The sequence below is a fragment of the Triturus cristatus genome, chromosome 9 (genome assembly GCF_964204655.1).
Source record: "Triturus cristatus chromosome 9, aTriCri1.1, whole genome shotgun sequence".
Lineage (NCBI taxonomy): Eukaryota > Metazoa > Chordata > Amphibia > Caudata > Salamandridae > Triturus > Triturus cristatus.
In genome coordinates, this window is record NC_140592.1 from 1,281,866,346 (window position 1) to 1,281,880,040 (window position 13,695).

General features: G+C 57.0%; 1 protein-coding gene across 1 annotated transcript in view; it reads left to right on the plus strand.

Moving 5' to 3' along the window:
• The window catches only part of MIPOL1 (mirror-image polydactyly 1), a 1,493,682-nt gene that overhangs the window by 479,852 nt on the left and 1,000,135 nt on the right, over window positions 1-13,695 (plus strand). The gene's annotated exons all lie outside the window — the stretch shown is intronic.

Below are 13,695 nucleotides of genomic sequence, written 5' to 3' on the forward strand. Positions count from 1 at the left end.
GCACCCTCTGCAGGGTCTATGTATGCGTGCGCCCTCTGCAGGGTGTGTGCATGTGACCTTTCCAGTGTGTGTAAGTGTGCACCCTCTGCAGGGTGTGTGTATGCGTGCACCCTCTGCAGGGTGTGTGTATGCGTGCACCCTCTGCAGGTTGTGTGTATGCGTGCACCCTCTGCAGTGTGTGCGTATGCGTGCACCCTCTGCAGTATGTGCATATGCATGCACCCTCTGCAGGTTGTATGCATGTGATCATTGTAGTCTGTGTATGTTTGCACCCTCTGCAGGGTTTGTGTATGCGACCTTTGCAGTGTGTGTATGCGTGCACCCTCTGCAGGGTGTGTGTATGTGTGCACCCTCTGCAGGGTGTGTGCATGTGACCTTTGCAGTGTGTGTATGCATGCACCTGGTGTAGTGTGTGGTAGCATGCAACCTGTGCAGTGTGTGCATGCAACTGTTGCAGTGTGTATGCATGCACCCTCTACAGGGTGTGTGCATGTGACCTTTGCATTGTGTGTGTGTGCACCCTCTGCAGGGCGTGTGCATGTGACCTTTGCAGTGTGTGTTTGTGTGCACCCTCTGGGTGTGTGCATGCACCTAGTGAAGCGTGTGGCAGCATGCGACCATTGCAGTGTGTATGCGCGCACCCTCTGCAGGGTGTGTGCATGTGACCTTTGTAGTGTGTGTATGCGTGTGCCCTCTGCAGGGTGTGTGCATTAGACCTTTCCAGTGTGTGTATATGTGCCTTCTCTGCAGGGTGTGTGTATGCGTGCACCCTCTGCAGGGTGTGTGTATGCGTGCACCCTCTGCAGGGTGTGTATGCGTGCACCCTCTGCAGTGTGCGCGTATGCGTGCACCCTCAGCAGGGTGTATGCATGCGATCTTTGTAGTCTGGGTATGTGTGCACCCTCTGCAGGGTGTGTGTATGCGACCTTTGCAGTGTGTGTATGCGTGCACCCTCTGCAGGTTGTGTGTATGTCTGCACCCTCTGCAGGGTGTGTGCATGTGGCCTTTGTAGTGTGTGGATGCGTGCACCCTCTGCAGGGTGTATGTATGTGTGCGTCCTCTGCAGGGTGTGTGCATGTGATCTTTCCAGTGTGTGTGTGTGTGTGTGTGTGTTCCCCCTCTGCAGGGTTTGTATGCGTGCACCCTCTGCAGGGTGTGTGTTGGAAAGCGTTCCCCGGAGAGGCTGCAGAATACTTTCCTGACCACCCGGAGGCCCACCTTTCCCAGAGTTAGGCCGAGCAAGAGCGGGTAGGCCCTTCCTGGAAGGGTCTCGTACCTAGGATCGCCCGCGCTGCACGTACTCTTTTCAGACAGTGGGACACCACACAGGAATTCTTTGCGAGACAATAGACTTTATCATTAATTGTCAGGGATCTTTATGATCCGGAAGGCAGGTGCAGAATTAGGGCCACAAGCGGCAGCGATCTCGTGATGAGGGGTAGCGGGACAGTCTTTGAATCAGTGTCTCTGCGGAGTATCCGGCGCACAGCTCTCAATCCTCGAGCGGAGGGGATGTTGCTTCTCTCGGTAATCTCTGGCGATTCTCTTGGAGGAGCGGGCCGCGAGTCACTCAGCAGGCACCGGAGGTTCGTGGTTCGGGGAGCCGCGACAGCGTCAGCAGGGCTCAGATGGTTCAGAGTTCGGGAGCCGCGACAGCGTCAGCAGGGCTCAGATGGTTCAGAGTTCGGGGAGCCGCGACAGCGTCAGCAGGGCTCAGATGGTTCAGAGTTCGGGGAGCCGCGACAGCGTCAGCAGGGCTCAGATGGTTCAGAGTTCAGGGAGCCGCGACAGCGTCAGCAGGGCTCAGATGGTTCAGAGTCTGGGGAGCCGCGACAGCGTCAGCAGGGCTCAGATGGTTCAGGGTTCCTTGGTTCGGGGAGCGATCGAGCCGCGACCAGGTCAGCAGGCTCTCGTCAGCCCAGGTCTTCTCTGCCTCCCGCCCCTTCAGCACCCCTTGTTATACTCCCCCTTCTCTTTGAAGTCCGGAGTCCTCGCGGAGAGGGGTCTGGTGCCTGGGGGCGGTGTGTTGGGGTTTCCTGTCGCTTAGCCCTTTGATCTGTTCAGGTGGGTCCGGGAGGGACTCCAGACACCCAGCAGGCGAGGCGCCTGCTCCCCGGCAGCCTGGTGGTCGATCGAAACCTCCCTCGGGGAAGAGACCAGAGGTGTGACAGGATCGGCGCCTCTCGGTCTGGTTTGGGGGGTTTCGCTCTCCCTCGGCCGGGCATGCGTGTTGGGGATCTGGCCGGCCCTCGGGATGTTGGGCCACGGGGGCCGGAGTCTGTGACATCGAGGTTCGGCGTGGTTGCAGGGTAGCTTGCTGGTCGGGAGGGCCCACGCCACGAGGCCGGTCTCGCACGTGCCCCCCCCAGCTGAAAGGCGGGGAGAACTACCCATCCACTTGTGGGTTCTCCTCGCTGAAGCGGAAGAATCGGGACAGACCGTCCGCGTTGGCGTGGTCCGTCCCGGGGCGATGTTCCACAGTAAAATCCATCCCTTGGAGGGAGATGGACCAGCGTAGCAACTTGGTTTTCCCCTCGCATCTGCATCAACCACCGCAGGGGTCGGTGATCTGTTTGTACTCGGAAGTGTGTTCCGAACAGGTAGGGCCGTAGCTTTTTGAGGGCCCAGACTACTGCGAAGGTCTCTCTTTCAATTGTGCTCCACCGCTGTTCTCGGGGCAGCAACCTTCGGCTGATGAAGGCTATGGGCTGATCTATGCCCTTGTCGTCGAACTGTGAGAGGACTGCCCCGATGCCGTGTTCCGAGGCGTCCGTCTGGACCACAAACTCCTGGGCGTAGTCAGGGGCTTTAAGCACCGGAGCCGTACACATAGCTGCTTTTAGGGCGTCGAACGCTTTCTGGCAGGGGGGAGTCCATTGTACTTTCTTGGGGTGTCTTTTGGAGGTTAGCTCTGTGAGGGGGCCTGCGATGCTGCCATAGTTCTTAATAAACCTCCGGTAGTAACCGGTGAGGCCCAGGAAGGCCCGGACTTCTGTTTGGGTCGTGGGGGGTTCCCAGGACAAGATGGCGTTGATCTTTGGCTGGAGGGGGGCGACCTGTCCACTTCCCACCTGGTGCCCCAGATAGGTTACGGAGCCGTGCCCAATTTGACATTTGCTGGCTTTGATGGTGAGGCCGGCCCGGCGCAGAGCCAGCAGGACTTGTCGGAGGTGCTGGAGGTGCTCGGTCCATTGGGAGCTGAATACCGCTATATCGTCGAGGTATGCTGAGCTGAACCTCTCTAGTCGGGACAGGACCCTGTTCACCAGCCGCTGAAAGGTGGCCGGGGCATTTTTCATTCCAAACGGCATCACCCTAAAGCGGTAGTGCCCATCCGTGGTGGAGAAGGCGGAGCGCTCCTTGGCTCCCTCGGTGAGGGCAATCTGCCAGTATCCACAAGTTAGGTCGAAGGTGCTGAGGTAGCGAGCGGCCCCGAGGCGGTCAATGAGCTCGTCTGCGCGGGGGATAGGGTGAGCGTCCGCTCGGGTGACCGCATTGAGTCCTCGGTAGTCCACACAGAATCTCAGCACAGGGGCGACACCAGGGGCCGCTGCTTTCGGTACCAGGACCACCGGGCTGGCCCAGGGGCTGTCGGAGGGTTCAATCACCCCGAGAGCCAGCATCTTCGCTACCTCGGTCTGGATGCAGGTTCGGACCCGATCAGGGACCCGGTAGGCCCGGTGTCTCACTGGCGGGCTGTCGCCGGTGTTCACGTCGTGGACACACCAGTTGGTGACCCCAGGGATCTGGGAGAAGAGGTCTGCGAATTGCCTTAGTAGCTGGCGGCAGTCGTCGGACTGTGGGGCTGTGAGGGCGGTTGATAGTCTCACCCCCTCCACGGAACCATCGGTCTCTTTCGCCCCCAGGGGGTCGGGAAGGGGCTCGGTGTCTTCTTCGGCCCCATCGTCGGTGGCCAGGAGTAAACTCAACTCTGTCCTTACAAAGTGGGGTTTGAGGCGGTTCACGTGGAGGACCCGGAGGGGGTTCCGCGGAGACTGCACATCGATGAGATAGGTGACTTGGCTCTTCCGCTCGATCACCTCGAAGGGTCCAGTCCATTTATCTTGGAGAGCGCAGGGTTTCACCGGGGCCATGACCCAGACTTGTTGGCCCGGCTGAAACTCGACCAACGTAGCATTCTGGTTATACCAGCGCTTCATCTCTTCTTGGCTAGCTTCAAGGTTCGCCTCTGCGAGTTCTCGGAATTTCCGGGTCTGGTTGCGGAGGGCCAAGATGTATCGGAACACATCCGGGGGGGTCCCCCGGGGAGTCGTTTCCCAACCCTCCTTGACCAGGCTCAAGGGTCCCCGGACGGGGTGTCCATATAGCAATTCGAATGGGCTGAACCCCAGGGACTTTTGTGGAACCTCCCGGTAGGCGAACAGGAGGCAGGGGAGGAGGACGTCCCACCTCCGGCGTAGGGGTTCTTCGAGGCCCATGATCATTCCTTTCAGTGTCCTGTTAAAGCGCTCGACTAGGCCATTCCCCTCGGGGTGGTACGGGGTGGTGAACTTGTACGATACTCCGCACTGCTGCCATAGGGACTTCATATATCGGGAGATAAAGTTCGTACCCCGATCACTCACGACTTCGCTCGGAAACCCCACGCGGGAGAAGATCCCCATCAAGGCCCGGCCCACCACGGGGGCCGTCACGGTGCGGAGGGGGATGGCTTTGGGGTAGCGGGTGGCATGGTCCACTAGGACGAGGATGAACCGGTGGCCCTGGGCGGTCTTGGGGTCCAGCGGTCCCACGATGTCGATGCCTACCCGCTCAAAAGGAGTACTGACGACGGGGAAGGGTTGTAGTGGAGCCTTGCACTTCCCCCCACTCTTCCCGCTGGCCTGGCACGTGAGGCAGGACTTGCAGTGGGCCTCCACATTCGCTCGCATCTTGGGCCAATAGAAGTGGGTGACGAGTCGCTGGTAGGTCTTATCTTGGCCTAAGTGTCCGGCCAGGGGTACATCATGGGCCAGGCCCAGGAGGAGACTTCGGAAGCGCAGGGGTACCACCAGTACTCGGGCCGATCCCAATTCGGCTGACTTCTGTTCGCTGTACAGGAGGCCGTTTTCCCAGTATACCCAGTGGGTGCCGGTCCGGTCGCCTGCTGCTTGGGCCTCGGCCTGTTGCCGGGGTCCAATGAGGGAAGGGCAGGTGGATTGTTCTTGACAGAATTCTTCTCGGAAGGGACCTCCTTCGCTGCGCCACTGGGCCAATTCCGGCAGGTCCCCGAGCTCGGTCAGGGGTTCGGGGTCGGAAGGCACGGACCCCTCGTCGGGAACGGTCGCTTCGTCCGGAAGGGGGTCGTTGGCCTCGGGTGGCGCATCCGGGACCTCGGGGATGGTAGCGGTTCTCCGTGGCAGGGCCTCCCCCCCCTCGGAGGAAGGTACTCTGAGAGTCATCGAGCGCGTGGTGGCGCATACCCATTCGGGTAGGCCCATCATCTCGAGATGGGCTCTTCGTTCCACTTGTCCCCACGGGGAATTCTCAAGGTCGTTGCCCAGGAGGCAGTCCACGGGCTGGGAGGTTCGGACTGCCACTTTTAACTTGCCAGTGACTCCCCCCCCCATTCGAAGGGAACTAGGGCCATCCGGCAGAGGCTCTCGGAATTGTCTGATGATATGACGGGACAAAAGGCGCCGGGCAGGATCTGGTCTTCGGAGACCAGGTGACAATGGACCGCCGTGACACTTGCCCCTGTGTCCCGGAGGCCCTCGGCGCGGTGACCGTTGACCTTCACCTGCTGTCGGTACTTCTTCGTGTTGGCTGGTAGGGACGTTCCGGGGACCATCTCCCGGTCCCCGAGGGAGACCAAGGCCATGGCGGCGGGTTCCCATTCTTCGGAGTCTTCCATCTCTTCCCCCAGGGCTACGGAGGCCATTTGCCGAGCCGGCGGGGTGGTTGTGGCGGTTCTTTGGTACATGGGACATTGAGGGTCACTGGCGTAGTGTCCGGTCTGTTGGCAGCGGAAACAGGTGATCCTCACTCAGGGCCCCGGCCTCCCCGGTGGCCCGGTGCTGGCCGGAGGTGGAGCTGGAAAGGGCGGAGGTTGTCCTCTGGGGGGGCTGAGCGGGGATCCCCCCGGGTGTTCCCTTGGCCGGCCTTGATTCCCTCCGCCCCTCTGGCGGGGGGGTCCCTGACTGTGGCGACCGTAGTCTCCCACGGGACCCCGGGAGGCCCGGGTGTTTACCCACCGGTCGGCTTCGACGGCCAGTTTTCGAGAGTCTGTGAGTTTGCTGTCCAGGAGGTGCTGGCGCAGTTCTACAAAGCAATTAGCGGACAAGTGTTCCCAGGCGATTAGGTTGAACAGCTCCTCAAAGGTGAAGACCTTGCTGCCCTTGATCCACCCGTCCAAGGCCCGGCTGTAAAAGTTCACGTACTCCACCCAGGTGGTACCGGGTATCTTCTTGCAGTCTCTAAACCGTTGTCGGTACATTTCAGGGGTGAGCCCATATCTGGCTACTAGGGCCTCTTTCATGTGACTGTAGGAGTTCATCACCGTGGAGGGCAGGTCCAGCAGGGTATCTCTCCCCTCGCTCAGGAACCGGCCCCACAGCCCAGCCCCCCAGTCTTTCTGCGGGACTCGGTGGGAAGTCATGGCGACTTCGTAGGCTTTGAACCACTGCTGGATGTCGTCGTTCTTATAGTATTCCTTCACCACCTCTTTGGGGATGTGGACCTTTGGTTCCACGGTGGAGGAGAGGGGTTGGGTTTCCGAGGGTCTGGCCTCCGCATTCTTAGCCTTGAGCTCGATCTCTTTTAGGCCACGTTCGTGCTCCAGTTGGAGTTTTCTTTCTTCGTGTTCTCTTTGTTGTTTCTTTTCTTCAAGTTCTCCTGTAACTGTTCTACCGCCAGCTTCTTTTCGGCCAGTTTTAGTTCTCCTTCGATTTTTAATTTTGCTAGTTCTAGTTCGTGGTTGTGACCTCTTTCTCGTCCGCTAGTTCCTCGGGGAATAGGCCCCCCTCGGGGGCGCCGTCCCTCCCCGGGATGCTTTGTGGTTCGTTAGGCAGCTCTCCTTCTGTTTGTGTCCGGGGAGTTCCCACCTCGACCCAGGTTTTTAATGCTCCCTGGAAGTCCTCTTTCGTGCTTAGTCCGGTGGTAGCGATTCCAAGGTCTTTGCAAAATTGTTTCAGTTCTCGGTGCGTATAAGATTCCAGCTGGTCCTCCCGGAATGTCGTGCTCGGGTTGGTGCCTGCTGCACCTAGGGAGGTTTCTCCTTCCATTTCTTCCTGGTAGTGCGTTAGCCGTCCACTGCACGATCCCTAGGTGTTGGCTCGGATCCCGTCGCCTGCCACCAAACGTTGGAAAGCGTTCCCCGGAGAGGCTGCAGAATACTTTCCTGACCACCCGGAGGCCCACCTTTCCCAGAGTTAGGCCGAGCAAGAGCGGGGAGGCCCTTCCTGGAAGGGTCTCGTACCTAGGATCGCCCGCGCTGCACGTACTCTTTTCGGACAGAGGGACACCACACAGGAATTCTTTGCGAGACAATAGACTTTATCATTAATTGTCAGGGATCTTTATGATCCGGAAGGCAGGTGCAGAATTAGGACCACAAGCGGCAGCGATCTCGTGATGAGGGGTAGGGGGTAGCGGGACAGTCTTTGAATCAGTGTCTCTGCGGAGTATCCGGCGCACAGCTCTCAATCCTCGAGCTGAGGGGATGTTGCTTCTCTCGGCAATCTCTGCCGATTCTCTTAGAGGAGCGGGCCGCGAGTCACTCAGCAGGCACCGGAGGTTCGGGGAGCCGCGACAGCGTCAGCAGGGCTCAGATGGTTCAGAGTTCGGGAGCCGCGACAGCGTCAGCAGGGCTCAGATGGTTCAGAGTTCGGGGAGCCGCGACAGCGTCAGCAGGGCTCAGATGGTTCAGAGTTCGGGGAGCCGCAACAGCGTCAGCAGGGCTCAGATGGTTCAGAGTCTGGGGAGCCGCGACAGCGTCAGCAGGGCTCAGATGGTTCAGGGTTCCTTGGTTCGGGGAGCGATCGAGCCGCGACCAGGTCAGCAGGCTCTCGTCAGCCCAGGTCTTCTCTGCCTCCCGTCCCTTCAGCACCCCTTGTTATACTCCCCCTCCTCTTTGAAGTCCGGAGTCCTCGCGGAGAGGGGTCTGGTGCCTGGGGGCGGTGTGTTGGGGTTTCCTGTCGCTCGGCCCTTTGATCTGTTCATGTGGGTCCGGGAGGGACTCCAGACACCCAGCAGGCGAGGCGCCTGCTCCCCGGGAGCCTGGTGGTCGATCGAAACCTCCCTCGGGGAAGAGACCAGAGGTGTGACAGGATCGGTGTGAGAAGTTGGCCTGGTATATGATGTTCACTAGTTAAAGTGACCACCTTGTACCATGCCAAGCAACCCTTATGGTGTGGTTGTATGTCAACCTTTTCGGACTAGCTGCCCTAGTGGTAGCGTAGGCTAAGCAGTCTTTGAGGCTAAACTCGTGAAACGTGTTAAGCAAGCTGTTTTACCAAATGTAACCCCCTTTTATACCAATGAAAGGACACCACACAGATATATATTCAAAATATATGTATATTTATTTCTCAAAGTAACCCCTAGTCTCTTTATGAGCACAGGAGCACAAATCGTCAAACAAGATTATAGTAGAATACACAGAAGTTGCACGTTATATGGATAGGCCCTGGTGGCCACTCAAACCATATACTAAAATAGTGGTATAAGTACCACGAACAGAAAAGGGAAAAGGCCTAGGGCCTCTAGAATCGCTGGGCCTACAAGGAGCTAACTTCAGTTAGTGACCAGGAGGTCCACGGGTTGCGTGTGCAGAGCAAATAGTCACACGCGTGCTCCCATAGGTTTTCAATGGGTGCGTAAAAAGTACAAAGTTACTGCAAAAGGGATCTTCCGGATGGACTAGGAACTTAAGATTGGAAACACAGACACTAGAGATGATACTCTACACTTGGGCACCGGAGTGCCAGCTTTACCTCACCCACAGGAAGCGGGTGCGTAGGTGTCGAAGTGCGTCGGGTTTCTTCTATCTGTTCAATGGAGCCTGAAGACAAAGATGCTGCAGGCGGTCGGTCCGGAAGAGATGCGGTGGATCCAAGAGTGGATCGGAGTTGTTGAAGACCTGTAAGCAGAGGGGACAGTGTTCACAGTCACTAGCCAGTGACCGGCGTGGCACCAGGTGGGTACCAGGCGATGTCGGGTGCAAACAGGAAAAAAGGTGCAGCTTGTCTCTGCAGCCACGTGGTCCCTGAAGGTCGACGACGTCCAGGAGTCGGTTCACGAGCTGTCCCACGCAGGCTCTCGCTGTCGGCGGTGTCGGCGACTTGATCGAAGCAAACAAGCCTTGGCAAAAGCAATTGTTGTGGAAAACGAAATAAGCTGATGGTTCTGACCAGCAAGGTCAGAGGGATTGCTCCTTTGGAGGGGAGCAAGGGCCAGTCTGGAGCAACCAGACCAGCGGTGTATTTCTTGAAGTTCGTCGCAAAGATGGCCACTAGCCAACGGGCCAGCAACCGGTTAGGCGCGTCGAGTGGCAAAATGCAGAAGGGCCCCACGCAGATCGTGGAGATGCTGGAGGGCTCACCTTTGGTGCAGATGCTGCTCGGGTGTTGGGCTTCTCAGATCCCAAAGCACAACTTGGAGGGAGCCTCGGTTGTTGCACTTGTCAGCTTGTCGTGGTCGTTTCAAGATGGCTGGCTCCACGTGTCCCGGTGCCTCCACGGGTCTCCTCTTTTCAGGGACTGTGGATCGGGCGGTGAGAGGTCTGGAGGTCCAAGTCTTGTCAGTCTCTGGGCTCGGGCTCCGGCGGGAGGCGGCGGCAAAGCAGACGTTGATACGCTGTATGGTGCTTGCGTTAGCAAGGTGGTCACTCCCTGACCACAGGGGAGATTGGCTTCAGTCCTCTGTGCGGCAGAGCGTCGAAGTTCCCGTCTTCTTCTCAGTTTCAAGTTGATTCCAGGATGTCTGAAGTCTTAGGACACAGCTCCTACCTTTAAGCGGATTCTAGGGGCCGGACTACCTGCTAGGTCCCTCCCTAAGGGTGGGACCAGGAAGGGGGGTGGTTACACCCCCAATCCTTTGTCCAGCTCGCCCCAGGCCCGGGACTGGTGTGCCCCAGGACCGGATTGAACTGGCATATGCACCGAGGCTCCTTGTGAGCCTCAGGCATGTCTGGTTTCTTTCAAGCCCTACCTGACCAATACACAAAATCCTGTCTGGGGTGGTGCACGCACCTTCCCTGGCAGGAAACCCTTTGTCCACACCTCCCAAGCTGGAAGGACTCCCAGCAGCAGGAGGGCAGACTTGTGTCTGGGGTGGCAGCATCCATTTTGTGGAACTGAGGCTATGTCTGATTTTACCCAGGTTTCAGGTACTGTACATGTCGTGTCCCTCTAGAAGGGTGGAATGCTAACCCCGTCGCCAGAATTGGCGAGGGGTTAGTATTCCAATTCGTATGACACCTTACTCGACATGTTTTGATAAAGCCAAACCAAAGTTAGCATTTAACCGCGAGGTTCATAATGCACTTAAGAGTATATGGTATGGCGATATCTGGAAACAGTAGAAGGAAGTGGTTCCGACCACTGCAGACAGGCTCAGCTCATGCCAGAGCACCATCTCACATGGAACCAAGCACTCTGCCTTCAGGATTGTTAAGGCCTGCCATAGGAGTGACTTATAGGTTAACATGTGTCCCATTTAAGGTTAGGTATAGGTATACTACACCTAAGTAAGAGGTGGTTACACCAACTTACCCCAGCTGAGTGATCAGCCAGTTGTGTCAAATTTGTTAGGCCAAGCCTGGGGTGGCATAATGCATGCTTCAGCCCCTGGCAGGCCTTAGATACACCAATGCCCTGGGTACCTAGTGTACACTGGTATAGGGGCTCACAGGGTGATCCACTTCCAATTGGTTATGCACCTAGGGTGCATAGTGTAAATTTAGTAGAGAGAACAGCAGGCTGGGGGTCTGATTAGCAGGCCCACAGCCTCAATATGTCAAAAACCAGTGAAGCAAAAAGCAAAAATTTGGGGTGACCATAGGATAGCAGACCCTACTCTCCTACAATCGGCGCCTCTCGGTCTGGTTTGGGGGGTTTCGCTCTCCCTCGGCCGGGCATGCGTGTTGGGGATCTGGCTGGCCCTCGGGATGTTGGGCCACGGGGGCCGGAGTCTGTGACATCGAGGTTCGGCGTGGTTGCAGGGTAGCTTGCTGGTCGGGAGGGCCCTCGCCACGAGGCCGGTCTCACAGTGTGTGTATGCGTGCACCCTCTGTAGTGTGTGCGTATGCGTGCACCCTCTGCAGGGTGTATGCATGCGATCTTTGTAGTGTGTGTATGTGTGCACCCTTTGCAAGGTGTGTGTATGTGTGCACCCTCTACAGTGTGTTCATGCGACCTTTGCAGTGTATGTATGTGTGCACCCTCTGCAGGGTGTGTGCATGTGACCTTTGCAGTGTGTATGTGCGCACCCTCTGCAAAGTGTGTGCATGCGACCTTTGCAGTGTGTGTATGCGTGCACCCTCTGCAGGGTGTGTGTATTTGTGTACCCTCTGCAGGGTGTGTGCATGTGACCTTTGCAGTGTGTGTATGCGTGCACCCTCTGCAGGGTGTGTGTATTTGCGCACCCTCTGCAGTGTGTGTGCATGCGACCTTTGCAGTGCGTGAATTTGTGCACCCTCTGCAGGGTGTGTGTATGTGTGCACCTTCTGCAGGGTGTGTGTATGTGTGCACCCTCTGCAGGGTGTGTGTATGTGTGCACCCTCTACAGGGTGTGTGCATGTGACCTTTTCAGTGTGTTTATGCATGCACCCTCTGCAGGGTGTGTGTATTTGTGCACCCTCTGCAGGGTGTGTGCATGTGACGTTTGCAGTGTGTGTATGTGTGCACCCTCTGCAGGGTGTGTGTATTTGTGCACCCTCTGCAGGGTGTGTGCGCATGCAACCTTTTCAGTGTGTATGTGTGCACCCTCTGCAGGGTGTGTGCATGCGAACTTTGCAGTGTGTGTATGTGTGCACCCTCTGCAGGGTGTGCGTATGCGTGCACCCTCTGCAGGGTGTGTGCATGCGACCTTTGCAGTGTGTGTATGTGTGCACCCTCTGCAGGGTGTGTGTATGCGTGCACCCTCTGCAGGGTGTGTGCATGCGACCTTTGCAGTGTGTGTATGCGTGCACCCTCTGCAGGGAGTGTGCATGCGACCTTTGCCGTGCGTGTATTCGTGCACCCTCTGCGGGGTGTGTGCATGCGCACACACTCTGCTTTGTGGTGTAATCATTTTTTTTAATCTAGCGCTGTATATCCTAATTATGCCGTTTAATGGCTCGTTGCCCAGGGTCTGTTTACCCACCTGTGGAGGGATGAAAAGCGGAGCGTGCTTCCTCTGCAGTCCAAGTCTAATCTCGCTGCATGTTACTGTGGCAAACGTCCAGCTCGCTGAGCCACCCTGTCGTCAGTGTGCGCGTGGAGGCGTCCATGGTGTTAGAGTATGTAATGGACCCCCGAGAGTTTAGAAAGGCAAGCCGCAAGTCTTCTATAAAAACCCACCGAAATGAGCAGTAGTTCTTCCCGCACAACGAGGTGTGGAAAGGGTTCTCGAGTTTCCTTCCTCGTGGAGGCTGTCAAGAGAGACATCCTGTGAGGAGGCCTCCAACACACCCTTATTACAACCCTGGAAGAGTGGGTGTCCGACTCACCTCCTCCAGCGCCAATGTACCCGCATCTTAGAACCACAGACTGTTCCATGACCACCAGCCTTGAACCACAGACCGTTCCATGACCACCAGCCTTGAACCAGAGACTGATCCATTACCTCCCACCTAGAACCAGAGACCGTTCCATGACCAGCCACACACAGAACCACAAACCGTTCCATGGCCACCAGCCTAGAATCTCAGACCGTTCCATGACCACCAGCCTTGAACCACAGACCGTTCCATGACCAACAGCCTTGAACCAGGGACTGATCCATTACCTCCCACCTAGAACCAGAGACCTTTCCATGACCAGCCACACACAGAACCACAAACCGTTCCATGGCCACCAGCCTAGAATCTCAGACCGTTCCATGACCACCAGCCTTGAACCAGGGACTGATCCATTTACTCCCGCATAGAACCAGAGACCACTCAATGACCACCAGCCTAGAACCAGAGACTAATCCATGACCACTAACCTAGAATGACAGACTATTCCATGGACACCAGCCTAGAACCAGAGACTGTTCCATGGCCACCAACCGAAAACCACAGATCATTCCATGACTACCAGCCTAGAACCAGAGACTGTTCCATGACCACCAACCTAAAACCACAGATCATTCCATGACTACCAGCCTAGAACCAGAGACTGTTCCATAACCACCAACTAGAACAGACCACTCCATGACGAACACCTACAACCACAGACCACTCCCTGACCACAGGCCTAGATTCACAGACCATGCCATGACCACCAGCCTAAAACCACATACCATTCATGACCACCTCCTAAAACCAGAGACTGGGTCTTGAGCACCAACCTAGAACTACTGATCATTCCATGACCACAAGCCTAGAACCACACCCCGTTCATGGCCACTGCCTTGAACCATAGACCACTCCATGACCACCAGACTAGAATCACAGACCATTCCATGACCGCCCGCCAAGGACCACAGACCATTTCATGACCCAAGCCTAGAACCACAGACCACTCCCTGACCACAGGCCTAGATCCATAGACCACTCCATAACCACCAGGC